The sequence below is a fragment of the Panthera onca genome, chromosome E3, assembly GCF_046562875.1.
Source record: "Panthera onca isolate mPanOnc1 chromosome E3, mPanOnc1 haplotype 2, whole genome shotgun sequence".
NCBI lineage: Eukaryota > Metazoa > Chordata > Mammalia > Carnivora > Felidae > Panthera > Panthera onca.
Window position 1 is genome coordinate 32612310 of NC_138354.1, and position 16693 is coordinate 32629002.

Below are 16693 nucleotides of genomic sequence, written 5' to 3' on the forward strand. Positions count from 1 at the left end.
CGTCCTATGGCACAGATGTAACTCAGCCGTTTATTCAATCCCCTGTTGATGGATATTTGGGATGATTCCAGTTTGGGGCTATTAGAAACCAACTCGCTGTGAACATTCACGCGCAAGTCTTTGTGTAGACATATGCTTTCTATTCTCTTGGGTAAATACCTAGAAATAGGACTGCCGGGTCATAGGAGAGTTGTGTGTTTAACTTTGCAAGAGACAGCCAGGCGGTTTTTCTCCCCAGCCCTGCAGGGGAGAAATGTTTTAAGACTCCAGGGGCCCTGGCATGACTTCTCCAGGAGGCCCCACTCCACATCACAGGAAACCTACAAAACGACCTTGATCCACATTAAACAACTTTTTTTTTTTTTTCCAGAGGCTTTTCTAATTTTGCTTTTTGAAATTATTTGGCCCCAAGTGGCTCATTTGCTATGTGGGTCTGCTGGAGTTTTTCAGCAATCGTGCTTGGCACTCTGACAAACTCCAATCCCCCAAACTCCTTTTCATTTAGAGTCAGGCTTTTACGAACAATATATTTAGCGCCTAATGAAGATCCTTCATCACTGGCTTTGCGAACGTCTATTCACCCCTCAAAACCCCACCCAAAAGTCCCCACTTCCATGAAGCTTATAGGTAACTGCAGCCTTCCCCCTCCCCCACCAAGTCCAGAGCCTGATGTGTGACCCTGATGTCACATGCCCTTGGAGGAGAGCTCTGTGACAAATAAAACTGGGGGGTATGACAAAGATTAGGAGGGAGAACATCAGAGAGGGAGGCCAGGGAGGACTTCTTCAAAAAGCCAACGACCTAAATGACAAGAAGCAAGCAGCCAGCCAGCCAGAGCTGGATAGATAGAGGAAACAGCCAGTGCAAAGGCCCTGAGGCTGCAACACCGCACACAAGGGATAGAGTGAGAGCTCCTCATTTCAACTCCAACTTCTCCTCTGAACATTTGGGGAATATAGTTGCAAAACTGACTCTATGCGTTCCTGAACAAATAGTCTGGAAAAGACATTCTGGAAAAGGCAAAACTATGGAGACAGTGAAGAGATCAGTGGTTGCTAGGGTTGGAGGAGAAGTGGGAAAGACGAATTGATGGAGCACAGGGATTTTTTTAAGGCAGTGAAACTAGTCTGTATGGCACTACAATGGTGGACACATGTCATTATACATGTGTCCAAACCCATGGAATGCACACCACCAAGAGTGAACCCTAATGTAAACCATGGACTTTAGCTCATTATAATGTATCAATATTGGTTCATTGATTTTTTTTTAATGTTTACTTATTTTTGAGAGAGAGAGAAAGAGAGCACAAGCAGGGGAGGGACAGGAAGAGAGAGAGACACACACACACACACAGAATCTGAAGCAAGCTCCAGGCTCTGAGCTGTCAGCTTAGGGCCTGGTGCGGGGCTTGAACCCACGAACTGCGAGATCACCACCTGAGCCGAAGTCAGTCGGACGCTTAACCAACCGAGCCACCCAGATGCCCCGTGGTTCATTAGTTTTAACAAATGTACCACACCAATGCCAGCTGTTAATAATAAGGGAAACTGAGGCAGGGTGGGGATAGGGGGGAACGTGGGAGCTTTCTGTACTAAAGGGGAGCAAACTCTGTCACCCTAAAATGTATCTCCTGGGGCGCCAGGGTGGCTCAGTCGGTTAAGCATCCGACTTCAGCTCAGGTCATGTTCTTGTGGTCTGTGAGTTCGAGCCCCACGTCAGGCTCTGTGCTGACAGCTCAGAGCCTGGAGCCTGTTACAGATTCTGTGTCTCCCTCTCTTTCTGACCCTCCCCCGTTCATGCTGTCTCTCCCTGTCTCAAAAATAAATAAACGTTAAAAAAAATTTTTTTTTTAAATAAAATGTGTCTCTTTGGCATGTGGATTCTCTTAGGCTGATTAATTCTAAGAAGCCGAAGGCTCAAAAGAACCTTTGACTGTCCCCCTAACTGTCTAAAAGAATTCAGATGGAGGACCTGCTGTGGGAAGGGAGCTGTCCCCACAGACAACCCCAACCTAGAATGAACGAGGTGAGGTAGGCAGGGCGGTAGCTGGCAAAGTCTATTGGTTAAAAGTCCTCTCTGTGTCCCAGTGCTTGAGAGGCCCAGGAAACACTTGCTTACAAACATTTACTCTTTTTCATCTTTCTAGGAATTGTCTTCCTTTCCTTTGAAGTCCCAGACTCTTACCCCGTCTCCTCAGCTCTGGATGCCACATAAACATCAATTGGCTGACTGCCCATGGGCTTCCTATTCTTGTGGGGCCCCTGCATGTGTGTAATCAAATTTTATTTTCTGTTGATTGATCTGAGTCACGTCAATCTAATTCTTAGACCAGCCAAAAGAACCCTGAAGGCAGGTGGAAAATTTTTCCTTCCCAACAGCTGGCATAGTGGCCAGGATAATCATTTGACTAGTTGGACACTGCTGGTCCCGAGACTGCGGCAGCTGGGAGATCCCCACAGACGGTGAGAATTCTTATCACATCGGTCTCCCAGATCTCTGCCTGCAGGGTCCGATGGATGCCAAAGTGCTGAGAGTCCTTTTCTTGATCTAAATTTAGATTAGCAGAAGAAAATATCTGTGGAATTGGTTCCTAGGGTATACTGGCTTTGGTCAAAATTCGTCATGAGCTCTCTTGGTTTTTATCGATCCCTTTCTTCCCAGAGACGGTCACTGTTTGTCCCTGTCTATTGTATCGTTCGTCAGGAAGAAAGACCATGGGCTAGAACACAGGCATAAGCCCTAAAAGCCTGCTGTTTGCTCGGCCTCACAGACTAGAGAGCTCACAGTTCCAACCAGACCAGGGTCTGTTTAGACCAATTTTGTTATGGGTTCATGTGCACTTGACGTAGAGGCTGTTACTAAGGGATGTCGTAGAAGCCCAAACTGCAAAATTGGTAGGCAGGGCTCCAGCACTTAAGTGTGGTTAGAGTTCTTCCCAGTTAACTCAGACTCCTGTGTTAGGATCAGCTGGTCACCGAACACGTTACGATGATCCTAAGTCACCTGGCAACCTCAAGAAGATTTCTGTGCAAACGAGATTGTCTGTAAAACAAACAAACAAAAACACACCACACAGTCCCCCACCCATGCGCACACCCTCTTTGGCATTAGTTTGGCTTGGAGACCCAAGACTTAATCGAGAGTTCGCCCATTGCTTTCTACCAATCCTAAAACCTGCCCTATTTATCTCAAAAGCCTTGTTAATTATTGGCCTTCGGAAACCAAAGTCATTCTTAGAGAAACTACCATTCTTTCAGGAGGTATCTACAAGAACGCTCTTTCAGGAGGTATCTACAAGAACACTCACCTACGATGAAAGGCAAAAAGTGTTTAAGAGGCCTTTCCAATAGACAAACTGTGAGAAGGGTTCTCTCGCTCAGACTCTAGACCACAGGCTCCTTAATATTTACTTTCAGGGACAAATACAAATCTTAAAGGTCTTCTCCACAAATGGTAAAAGACCTCAGCCATCTGAGTGAGTCAACTTGATATATTCCAACTGTTATGTACAAACTAGTGAGTTTTCTATTGTTTTAGTCAAGCTACAAGATCTCTGTCTATATGGAGGTCTATGTGGGTACAGAAGATATGTTATTTTTTGATCTCCAGATGGTATCGCCGAAATTAACTTGTAAAGGAGCTCTCTTTAACCGGCTGAAAATTGGGCACTTGTAAATGAAGCATTTCTAAGTCCCAGACATATAACAGAAACGAACCTAACCGGTTTTCACATTCACATAACTTGGGATAATTTTTGGTAAATAAAAGCTGGTTTAAGTTTGGTTTAATGAACACAGATATGCCTTAGAGTTATCAACATTGAATATAACGTAGACACATATAACACCTGGGTTTGCTAATCAAATAAGTTTATGTCATGACTGTTGCAAAATCTGTCAGGGAAAAATAATGATGGTGGCTGATTCTGTCTAATGTCTCATGAAGTTTTCGTGGGTAATCTAAACATAATCATCGGGAGATGATTTAGGCAGATGTAAGCAAGACAAGACTTTTTAGGTGAACTTCGTAAGCAAAAATTATGCCTTATGGTAGGTTTACTTAAAAATGGCTTTCAAAATCTTTTGGTAACCTCAAGCTTTAAAGTTGTGCTAGGTTGAATTAAATGAGTTAAGTTAAATTTAGTTTTAAGTATCTAGATCATTTCCAAGTAAGATGTTTTTTACTTGTTTATTTTTTAATTATTAAAAAAAGTTTTTTAATGCTTATTCTTTTTTTTTTTTTTTTTTTTTGAGAGAGAGAGAGAGACAGAGAGAGACAGAGTGCGAGTGGGAAGGGGTAGAGAGAGAGGGAGACACAGAATCAGAAGCAGGTTCCAGGGTCTGAGCTGTCAGCACAGAGCCCGACTCTGTGCTCCAACCCATGAACCGTGAGATCATGACCTGAGCTGAAATCAAGAGTCGGAGGCCCAACCTGAGCCAAAGTTGGATGCTTAGCCTACTGAGCCACCCAGGCACCCCTCATTTCCCAATAAGATTAAAAAAAAATTTTTTTTAATGTTTATTTTTGACAGAGAGAGAGAGAGACAGACAGAGCATGAGTGGGGGAGGGGCAGAGACAGGGAGACACAGAATCCGAAGCAGCTCCAGGCTCCGAGCCATCAGCACAGAGCCCGACGTGGGGCTCGGGCTCACAGACCACGAGATCATGACCTGCGCCGAAGTCGGACGCCCAACCGACTGAGCCACCTGGGCGCCCCTCCAAATAAGATTTTTCAAATGGCATGTTGATTTCTGCCCCCTCTGCCTATAAAAATCTTCTACTTTCTACAGCTCCTCAGAGCTCTCTCCTATTTGCTACATGGGGTGTTACTTGATTCATGAATCCTGCCGATTAGATTTTCAAAATTTACTCAGCTAAATTCTGATTTCTTTCCTTTTTTTTTTTTTTTTTTTTTTGATGATTACAGAAAAACTAAATATATCTGGGTCTATTGGTAAAACACACCCAGGTCGTGTTGAAAGACTGTATTCTGAAGAAGCATACATTTCTAGAAATTATGAAATGGATTCATGAATTGGCCAATCTAAAGAACCCTGGTGTAACAGTTCACAAAGGCTCACTATTTCATTGTTGCTACACATTAAAGTTTCTATGAGTTAAGGATTCTAATATACATGATGGAAACTGCTACACATACTGAGAAATGTATCTCTATATACAAGGAAAATTGGACAGGTTTTGGGTAAGAAAAGGTATGAGGTAAGGAGATGTTTTTGCGAAGGAAAAAGAAAGTAAATTGGGGCGCCTCTTTGGCTCAGTCGGTAGAATGTGTGACTCTTGATCTCAGAGTTGTGGGTTCAAGTCCCATGGTGGGTGTAGAGATTACTTAAACATAAAATCTTTTTAGGGTGCCTGGGTGGCTCAGTCGGTTGAGCGTCTGACTTTGGCCCAGGTCATGATCTCGCGGTCCGTGGGTTCGAGCCCCGCATCGGGCTCTGTGCTGACAGCTCGGAGCCCGGAGCCTGTTTCACATTCTGTGTCTCCCTCTCTCTCTGACCCTCCCCTGTTCATGCTCTGTCTCTCTCTGTCTCAAAAATAAATAAACATTAAAAAAAATTATAAACATAAAATCTTTTTAAAATAAGTAAATATGTTCTAAAGTAAAACTGTTTATGAGAAAAGGGACATGGCAAAGTCTGAATGTAAAAAAGGAAGTTGCAGAAGGTTTATGGAAAATGAATCTTTGGGGAAAAATTTTTATGTAAGGTCTTTGGGTCTTGGGGGGAAAAATCTACATATAGCTAAGGTTGGAATAAATGTAAGTAAACAGTTTTAATGTCAAAATTAAGTGGGTACATGATTAAAATGTGGTTTTCTTGGACTGGTGATCTGCTCTTAATAATAAGAGATTATGAAGGGGTTTTTCTTTGCCCTTAAAGTGATCTGCCTAGAAAATAAAAATTGTGTTTTATCAAAATAAGCTCCTGTGCTACATGTTGTCTTAAACAGGTCTTTGATGACTTAGGAAAACTGAATCTTCTCGTCGTTAAAAGAGCTAAGCTTTTCCTTTTGCCATCCATTTTAACTTTTTGTATTTGCCTGCAAAGTCTTTGTCACCAGGGCTAGGGGGATAATTAAGTATCATTTCACAGGAACCTATGAGCTTATTTGACAGTGTTTTAAAACTTTCTTGATAGTTTGGACAAACTTCCCCAAACTCAAATCCTAAATAAAGTCTTTTTTAAGTTGATTATTAATTTTGAGAGAGACAGAGAGAGAGAGTGTGAGTGGGGGAAGGCAGAGAGTAAGGGAGAGAGAGAGAATCCCAAGTGGGCTCTGTACCATCAGTGTGAGCCTGACACAGGGCTTGAACTCATAAACCGTGAGATCGTGACGTGGGCTGAAATCAAGAGTCAGAGGCTTAACCAACTGAGCCACCCAGGCACCTGTGAAATGAGGTCTTTTTGACCTCAAAATAACTGTGGGATTTTCAGAGTGTCCCTGAAAAACTACAAAAGATTTGTTCCCTCTCCTTATAAAAGACAGATAACAAGTTAATTAGGCTTATGTGATAAGTTAAATGAGGTGGGAAACACATCAAATAAGGGATGATAAGCCTTAGATTATATTGTATGGGTGCATATTAAAAAAAAAATCTTTTAATGTTTATTTATTTTTGAGACAGAGAGAGACAGAGCATGAACGGGGGAGGGTCAGAGAGAGAGGGAGACACAGAATCAGAAGCAGGTTCTGGGCTCTGAGCTGTCAGCACAGAGCTTGATGCGGGGCTCGAACTCACGGACCGCGAGATCATGACCCGAGCCAAAGTCGGATGCCCAACCGACTGAGCCACCCAGGCGCCCCTGTATGGGTGCATATTTTTAATATAAATGTTCTACAAATTAAATAAAATTCCTAAGAATTCTGGTATGCCCTGCTACAGTGCTATCACTCATAATTCTAATTATTATCTCAAAATATTGTATGTCACAGAAATAACCCAAGTTCCTTGTCAGTTGCATTGTAATGAGCTCTAATCAGACCTTCACCAAGCAATCTTTAAGTCTTTCACATTTGCAGACAGTCCTTTTACTCAGATGCTTTTACACAAATGTTCCTGCAGAAATGCTTCATCCTAAAGGAATTCATGAGAAAGACTCTAGAATACAGGTTTCTGGTAACTTTAAAATCATAAAACTGAACTTGGTAAACATTCCCAGAATGAATGGGGAAACTGGATTCCAAGCACAACAAGAATTACGTGGGACTTGAATAAACAGAGACGGAAGATTGTAATTTGTATGACTTTTTGTTTGAAATGTTGCTGATTCTTTAATCTTTTGTTTTCCGGAGGTAAAGAGATCTTTCCTCTTAAGCTTGTTCCGACTTAGAGCGATTTGATCAACGACACTTTTGTAAGGAGAACTGAAACATTTCTTGTTCTCTCCTGACTTGGTCTCTCCAGAATTTGGAAACTCTCCATGAGTATTCTCGTATTTTCATGGCCATATGTTTATTTGCATAAGTTTGATAAGAATCCACTTCCCTTGTAACAGGACAACACCGGAAACGTTGGTTATATTACCAAGGCTTTGACTGGAACGTCGCATGTGACAGAGGCATGCGTAGACTCAGGTATGAACAGCTTTAAGGAACTACGGTTGACTTTATGGAGCCAATCAAGTCCCTTGGAAATTATTAGCCTGGCACCTTGCTTACAGGGTTCCCAGCAGCCTTGGGACGTAAGCAAAGAATGGCACTTCAGGTACAGGAACCTCAGGACATTTCGGAGACCTCAAGAGTGGAGGAATTAACCCAAATCTATAGGTACTGCAGGCAAAGAATGATGGCCAGTAATCAGCTTGGCTTCTGGCCCCCAAGAGGCTTTTAAAAGTTCCCTCTGAGATTCCCTATGAAAAGTTCCAGCAAAGCAGATTTAAAAGATCCCAGGGGCACCTGGGTGGCTCAGTGGGTCATGCGTCGGACGCTTGGTTTCGGCTCAGGTCATGATATTGCAGTTCGTGGGTTTGAGCCCCGAGTCGGGCTCTGTACTGGCAGGACAGAGACTACTGCTTGGGACTCTCTCTCTCTTCCTCTCTCTCTGCCCCTCCCCTGATTGCGTGCACTCTCTCTGTTTCAAAATAAATAAACTTAAAAAAATAAACAAATAAAAGAGCCCATATGATTAATTGCTATTCCTCCTGTACTTACGCAAAAGACCGAGCCATGTTTACTGAAATGACTTAATTTGCAAACGAATCCGTCTGATTTGGCTACATTTGGTAGAAATGAAGGTGACCGTACAGAGGAAAAGTGAAAACCACATGCTTCAATAGCACACATTTGTGGATACTAAATTCTAATTACTGTTTGTTGTAAACTAGACTAGATCGTGAATTCTTCTAGTTTCTTCCATCGTCTGGCTACAACTCTCCACACTAACGTTTTCAATTTTTCTCCTGCTCTTCTGAGCTGGAGTCATGGGCAACTAAACTGCCCCTTTTCCTAAAGCCCCACAACCTGGATATGAACAACTTGATGTAAACTTGAAAGAAATCACCACGACGGCTCATGTATGTATAATCTTTGTACCACGTGTGGTTTGGCCGCTCAGAAACATCCTGAGCTAGATTCGAACTGTAGATCAGGAAACTCTATCAGATTGCCCCTGTCTGCCTTCGCAACATCTAAGGATGCTTCCAGCTGGGCAACTACAGATCTCAACTCGCTGCCCTCTGAACTCAGAAACTGGGTTTCTAATTTGTTCCAATCATTAACCACTGTTTTTCTTTTTCTTTGCATAAAGATGCCTCTTTAAAATTTTTTTTATTCACTTTGTTGAGAGAGAGAGAGAGAGAGAGAGAGAGAGAGAGAACATGATTGAGGGAGGGGCAGAGAGAGAGGGAGAGAAAAGAACCCCAAGCAGGCTCCTTGCTGTCTGTGTGCAGAGCGTGACACGGGGCTCGATCCTTAACCGTGAGATCATGACCTGAGCCCAAACCAAGAGCTGGATGCTCAACTGACCGAGCCACCCAGGCACCCCAGAAATGCCTCGTGTTTCACATCTGGTTACTTGAACCACAGGCCTAACTTGGGCACACTGCCTCCTGAAATGACTCTCAACTGACTGAACGTCAGGACTGAGACTGGTTTGTTGAGATAAAACTATCTGCCAACTCAACTTCTGGACAGTGACATTTCTTGGAGAAGTTTCAAAAGTGGGACTGTAGGAGAGCAAAATCGGCCGCCCCAAACTGTGTCTTTTTGACATGCGGGTTATTGTAGGCTGATTTTTTTTTTAATGTTTATTTATTTTTGAAAGACAGAGCATGAGCAGGAGAGAAGCAGAGAGAAAGGGAGACACAGAATCAGAAGCAGGCTCCAGGCTCTGAGCCGTCAGCACAGAGCCCGATGCAGGGCTTGGACTGGTGAACCACGAGATCGTGACCTGAGCCAAGGTCGGACGCTTAACCGACTGAACCACCCTAGGTGCCCTAGGCCAATTATTTTTAAGAAACAGAAGGCTCAGGAAGAAACTCTGACCATCCCCCTAACTGTCTAAAAGGATTTAGACAGAAGACCTGCTGTGGGAAGGGAGCTGTCCCCACAGACAACTACAACATAGTATGAACGAGGGCTCTACATGCCGTATAAGCCTGGATTGCCTGACGGCCCGTGGGCCTCCTGTTCTTATGGGGCCCCTGCACATATGTATAACTAAACTTTATTTTCTCCTGTTGATCTGTCTCATGTCAATTTAAGTCAGCCAAAAGAACCTTGAAGGGTAGAGACGAAGAAGATTTTTGTTACCTAAACAAAAAAGGACACGCTTACTGAAAAGAACTCGTGCCGCTCAGCTGGATGGAGTGAGCTGTGGGTGGCCCCTTCCACCAGCCCTGCTCTTTCTAAAGAATGGATAAACGTCTAATCAGGGCTTCTGCCCCAGAGAAGACGGGAACAGATATTTTTCCGGAGAAGACACGCAGGCAGATGGCCAATGGGCCCGGGGGAGATGAGTTGGCATCACCCCTCATCAAGGAAATGCACATCGGAACCATGGGGACATGCAGCCTCGCCCCAGTCTGAATGGCTAGTGTTAGACAGACGAGAGACAACGGGTGTTGGCGAGGGTGTAGACCAAAGGGACGCCTGCGCTCAGCAGGTGGGAGTGCTGGCTGGCGTAGCCATCCATTCATGATGATGATGGAACCGTCATCACGTTCGCTGCAGCATTATTTACGGTAGCCAAGATACGGAAGCAAAGCACTCATAAATGGGTAAAGACGATGTGCTGTATTCGGTGTAGAAAAAAGAACGGAATCTTGCCATTTGTGACAACGTGGATGGACCCCGAGGACATAATGCTAAGTGACATGAGTCAGAGAAAGACAAATGCCATATGATCTCACTTATGTGTGAAATCTAGAAAGAACAAAAAGACAAGCTTCTGGACACAGATTGGTGGCGGGGGCGATGGCGGAAGGGGGTCAAAGGGTGCGGACTTCCAGGTATAAAATACATGCTCACACAAAGACTTTATGCGAGAATGTAAAAAGCCGCTTTATTCGTAATAGATTGCATGTCTGTGTGTCCCACCCCAATTCATACATTGAAGCCTCACCCCCAATGGGATGGTGTTAGGAGGTGGGGACTTTGGCAGTCAACTAGGTCATGAGGGTGGAGACCCCATGCATGGGATTCGTGCCCTTATAAGAAGAGATCCCAGGGTCACTAAGCCTCTGACTCTTGATTTTGGCTCAGGTCGTGATCTCCACGTTCATGAGTTCAAGCCCTCGTGAGGCTCCATGCTGATGGTGTGGGGCTTCCTTGGGATTCTCTCTCTCTCCCCTCCCTCTCTCTCTCCCTCTCTCTCTGCCCTTCCCTACCAACCCCCTCTCAAAATGAATAATTTTTTTTAATGCCAAAAAAAATTTTTTAATGCCCTAGTTTGGGGGAAACTGGGTGAGAGGTATATGGAAAAAGTAACCCCCTCTCCAACTCTTCCCAACAGAAAAAGCTTATTAAAGAAAAAATAAATAACCTCACAGCTAAATGGTGGGACCATGGCACACAACAACTGCTCAGACAATATGGAAATGGGTACCGTTTCCCATTATTTTGTCCTGATCACGGAAATGACTCAACATTCAGCAATGCCCTTAGGTTCATAAATTCTAAGCAATACAAAAACTGATAAAATAGAAAGTGAAACTTACCATAATTCCACCCCCCCCCCCCCCACTGCTAAATCCATGAATTATATTCTGGACTGTTCCCTACCCCTACGCAAACACTCATTTTAAATTTTTCTACGGACGTGAGATGACGCCTCGCATTCCAGTAATTTGGTCACTGTCGATAGACTCTGGATTTCCTTTTGCATCAAGGTCACCCTACCGGGCTCCTCTACCTGAACGGCCGTGAGCTGTTCTGCAACACGAATGTAGCAACTCAGCCACCATTTCCTTAAGACGGACTTTAAGTTATTGCCAATTTTCTCCCTGCAAGCTGCACCCTTGTGAGCACGCTCAGAATTTCTGCAGGACAGACCCCCCCCCCCCCCCCCCGCCCCGGCGGCAGAATTATAAGTGTAATGGCACATCGATAAGGAGTCACCTGACTGCCACATTGCCCTGACTGTCCCCAGAATCAGCTGGCTCCGCCCCTCCCTAAGGCAGCGGTGGGTGTGATACCCCCCACGCCCGCCTTCACCTCCCTGGTGACTCTGCCCTCAATCAAGGCGGCCATGGTTGGCTACTGTGACATCACAGATGGCGGGGGCTGGGGGGTGGGGGTGGGACAGGACAGCACCTGAAGGGATGCTCCCGGACGTCCTGCTGAGATTCAGCGTGTGTTTGATATGGCAGATCGGGGGCGGCGGGCAGGGAGAGGGTGTGCGACATTTCAAACGTCACACGACGGTACCACGCGCGTTTCATGTTTGGAAAATGACAGTCAAAGAGTTTTATCCTAAAAGCACCCATTTACCAATCACTTCTTCAACACATGTTTGGGTTTCTTCTGTGTGCCGGGTCACTCACAGTAGGAGGCTTGTCACGGTGAACAAAATTCCGTTCCCGACCTCCCGGAACTTGTGTCCTACCTGGAGATAAAGAGCAAACGCGGCGAGTAGCGGCTAGCGGCAAGCGCTACGTTCCGCAGGGTAACAGCCAGCTGCTCGAACAAAACCCCGACATTTCAGATCCAGAGGAGCCCCAGGGGCCCACCTCCTTTCCCCGGCCTTACGACCTATTTGTCCGGTGATCTGATTCACGCAGGGTCTCCTCGGCTAAACCCGAAGGCTTTCTTTCCGTTCCAAGCTTTTCCTGTCCCGCTGCCAGGCCTTCAAACCAGCGGACCCCCCCAGTTAAGTCTCCGCTCACACGTCCCTTCCTCAGAGTGGCGCTTCTTAGACCCTGTGCGTGAGCTTCCTGCCAGCCACCCTGCCCACCGCCAGCCGCCGCGTCCCTCCAGCCCTGCGACAGAGGGAGAGGGGGACACTAAAGAATCGTCCTCCCGTTCCACTCCCCTTCCTGCAGCAGCCCCCCGACCCGACCCCCAGGCCTGCCTTGCGCCCCACAGGCCACATGGTCAGCTCCCCCATGGCGTGGGGACAGAAGGGGAGGGGGGTCACTCCCGGGCCAAGGCAGTTAGTTAGAAATAGAGGAGCCTCCTCTATGCTCTGTCCCTGCGTGCGGGGGCTGGACACAGAGGTCAGGACGCCCTCCACGCTGCGTGTCCAAGAAGGCTGAGCTCAGCCCGCAGCCCTGAACGACTGTGTGCTACAGAGCCACCGGCCCCCTCTCCAAAGGGACACCCACACTGCACAGATGTTGGCACAGCTGGTTCCTATCACTCAGCCCTCGGCTCAAACATCACCTCCTCAAGAGGACTCTCCCAGGGGCGCCTGGGTGGCTCAGTCGGTTAAGCGTCCGACTTCGGCTCAGGTCAGGATCTCGCGGTCCGTGAGTTCGAGTCCCGCGTCGGGCTCTGTGCTGACAGCTCAGAGCCTGGAGCCTGCTTCGGATTCTGTGTCTCCCTCTCTCTCTTTGCCCCTCCCCCACTCCATCTCTCTCTGTCTCTCAAAAATAAATGTTAAAAATAAATTTTTTTAATCAGATCTATACATGAGTCATTGAATGAAAAGGTACTGTGAACTCCCTTCATGCCAGGTGTAGCTCTCTTAGTTATTTGGTGGACTTTAGCTTCTAATTCATGGTTTTCCCACCTTGTGGGTTGGGGAGTAGGGTTCTGGAAGTTTCTGGCTGCACCCCCTCTGGAGCAAAATGCACTAACTATCTACTGGCCTGTCTCTCCCTCTGAAGAACCCAGCTTTATCCCCAGGGGCAGGATGCTCTTGAAGTAAGACAAATGATCAGAAGGGAAGTTGCTGGGTGGGGTGTCTGGGAAAGCTCTTTATAGAGTAATGACTCCTTTTGCCCCCCTCCTCCTCTTCCCTCTTGCTTTGACAGTGGATATGGGTGAATTTCCAGCAGGGCTGAGGCTAGCCCTGAGTGTGCTTTTGTTCGAATTAGAAAAGACTTCTACTGTGAGCAATTAGAAAACAGCTCCTGTGGGCAGAAGCCTGCCTGTGTGTGCTGGGCCTGGCTTGGCAAGCAGAGCACGGGCTGGATTTCAGTCCCCATTCAATCCCTTTGAGGGCTTTGAGCAGTACACAAAATGCACAACTGTCCACGGTGGCCCTGGCTTTGGACTAAGAGGCAACCTTGGGAACGGAAAGCACTTGTTGAGGGTAGAGCCAAAGATAAAAGAAGCCCAAGGCCCTTCGGAAAGGGGGAGCCCCTACACCAGCCCTGGAAGGCCTTCCTCCCGGGCCCTCTTCCTTTTGTTTTAAAAAATAGTTTTAGTAATTGATTTTGAAATAATTTCAAAGTTCCAGAAAAGTTGCAAAAACCATACAAAGAACCACCTTCACCCAGACTGGTCAAGGGTTAACATTCTATTCCATTTACCCCACTACACCCTCTCCCTCTTTCCCCATGCAGATACCTGTCCATCGCTACTGCTGTTTTTCTGAATCACTTGAGAGCATCTGGCGAAACAGTGCCCCTCATGCCCAAATGTTCCAGTCTGTGAATCCCCAAAACAAGGACACGATCTGCCCAACAAACTCTGACTTTTTTTTTTTAATGCTTATTTATTTTTGAGACAGAGAGAGACAGAGCATGAGAGGGGGAGGGTCAGAGAGAGAGAGGGAGACACAGAGTCTAAAGCGGGCTCCAGGCTCTGAGCTGTCGGCACAGAGCCCGACGCGGGGCTCGAACTCACAGACCGCGAGATCATGACCTGAGCCGAAGTCGGGCGCTCAACCGACTGAGCCACCCAGGCGTCCCAGCACTTTTAACTTCTTAAGTAAAATGTAAAACTCACATCCGGAAGTCAGGTACGTTGGTTTTCGGTTATAACTAACCAAATCTAATGCTAACGGCTACCTTCTTTATCCCTCAAACTCATGCGGGTCGCAGGAAAGATCACACAAAGCTCGGAGTGGGCTGGCCCTGTCTTGCCCAAGCCCGCCCGCGCTCTCTGCCCCACCCACGGGGGTCTCCTTCAATTCCATACACTTGGCAAGCACCTCTCAGCCTCTGGACTTTCCTTTTTTCAATCGAGGTGAAATTCACGTACTGTAAAATTCACCACCGTATGTTTTGGTTTGTGTTGTAAGTAGGTTCCACCCCCAGCACGGAGCCCAATGCGGGCTGAGCTCATGACCCTGAGATCAAGGCCCCGGCCGAGATCAGGAGTCGGACGTTGAACGGACGGGGCCACCCCGGTGCCCCCAAATTCACCATCTTAAAGTGGCTCAGGGGGGCCTGGCCTGGGTGGCTCAGTCAATTAAGCGTCTGGCTCTTGATCCTGGCTCGCGTCATGATCTCATGGTTTCGTGAGCTGGAGCCCTGCATCTGGCTCTGTGCTGATGGCCCGGCGCCTCCTTGGGGTTCTCTCTCTCTCCTTCTCTCTCTGCACACCCCCCACCCATGCTCTCCCTTTCTCTCTCTCTCTCTCAACATAAATCAACTCTAAAAAAAGTGATCCAGGGACATTTTGTGTGTTCACACTGTCATGTAACCACCACCACCGAGTTCCAAAAATTTTCGTCATCCAAAAGGAAGCCCTGTGCCCACCAGGCAGCCCTCAACGGTTCCCTGGTGCCAAGTAACCACTGATCGACTTGTGTGTTTATGGATGTCGCTCTTCTGGACCCTTCATATCAATGGAACCCAGGCCGTGTGCTGCCTCTGGACCTCACAGCTGCTGTTCCCGCTCCCGACATGCTTTTCCCTCCCCCGACCCTGACTCAACCTTCAGCAATTCACTTTACCAGCAAACCCCTGGGCAGGTTTCCTATCACCTCCCTGAGGTCGGCTTCCCCCCAACCTATACCCTTGTAAAAAAAACCTCGGGTTTCCCTTCTCAGCATTTTCCACAATCTTAATTATTCCGTGTGGTTCCTTCAGGTTTCCCAGTTAGAGGATAAAGTCGATTAGGCAGCAACACGTCTGCCTTATTTATCGCGGTATGCCAGGGCCTAGCCCAGAATCGAGCACATACTAGGTGTCCAATAATTTTTTTGGTTGTTGACTGACTGACTGAGTGCCCCTGACAGAGAAGTCCTCTTGTCTCCCCTCGCCGGTGACCTGGGGTTGGGGGGGGGGGGGGGAGTGACCCCGTGCGCCAGGCCGGGCCAGGCCCCACCCTGCCCTCACCAAGGGCCTCCCACACGCCCATATATGGACGCGATCAGGACAGCTCTGGCAGGGTCTGTGAGGTCAAGGCCTCTGTGCCCTCACAATGCCCAGGGTGCCCCCCCTGTGTCTATAAGAGGCCCACAAGCCGGGCCCCGGGCTCACAGCCCACCAAGTTCCACCTGCTCACAGGTTGGCTGGCTCGACCAAGATAGACCCCCTGCCCTGAGCATCCCGGCCGGATCCATCTAGAGCCATGGCCAGATACAGATGCTGCCGCAGCCACAGCAGGAGCAGGTGCCGTCGCCGCAGACGCCGATGCCGCAGACGAAGGAGGCGATGTTGTAGGAGGCCGAGGAAGAGAGGTGAAGGGGCGCGCCCCGGGGCGGGGTGGGGGGGTGCGGTGGGGCCGGGCCGGGGATCCCCCGGCCCCGCTGAAACTCCCCCTCCCCGGTTCCCTCCGCAGTGTGTTCCCGCCGCTACAGGGTGGGGAGGTGCAGGAGAAGATGATCCACGCACGGGGTACCGGTCCACCACTCCTGCCCGAAATTCTACCAGCCAGTCAAGACCGACCTGCTGCCTCTGAACATGCCACCAACACCATGACCTGAACAGGAGCCTGCTAACGAACAATGCCACCTGTCAATAAATGTTGAAAAAAAAAAAGAATCGCGCCCTCGTCTCTGTCTTGACGGGGGTTCGGGGTGGGGGGGGGGGGATGCCGGGAAGAGGGGACACGAGCGTCGGTCACTGGATCTGGCTCCAAGCTCTCTGTTCCGCCCCGGTCACCACCAAAATCTGCTCCCGCGCCGGCCGGCCCTTTGTGAGTCCCACCGGGGATGGTGACGGGGGCGGGGGCGGGTCCTGCTGGCGTCGGAGGGCTTCTCCCTGGCTCTGGACTTGCTCCCTGCCCCGCCCCCGGAGAGCCGGGGAAATGCAGCTCCTGCTCAAGGTTTCACTACACCCCAAGTGCCCAGGTGTCTTCTGTTTGAGAACAATGCTGCCGAGACAGCACTGAATGT

At 47.8% G+C, this 16693-nt stretch overlaps 1 long non-coding RNA gene across 1 annotated transcript; it reads left to right on the forward strand.

The window, feature by feature from the left end:
- Nucleotides 1-15530: 15530 nt before the first annotated feature.
- On the forward strand, nt 15531-16340 carry LOC145713256 (uncharacterized). The gene is made up of 2 exons (XR_014136298.1): nt 15531-16036; nt 16138-16340. It is a non-coding gene; the product is annotated as an uncharacterized LOC145713256 (long non-coding RNA).
- The last annotated feature ends 353 nt before the right edge of the window (nt 16341-16693 follow it).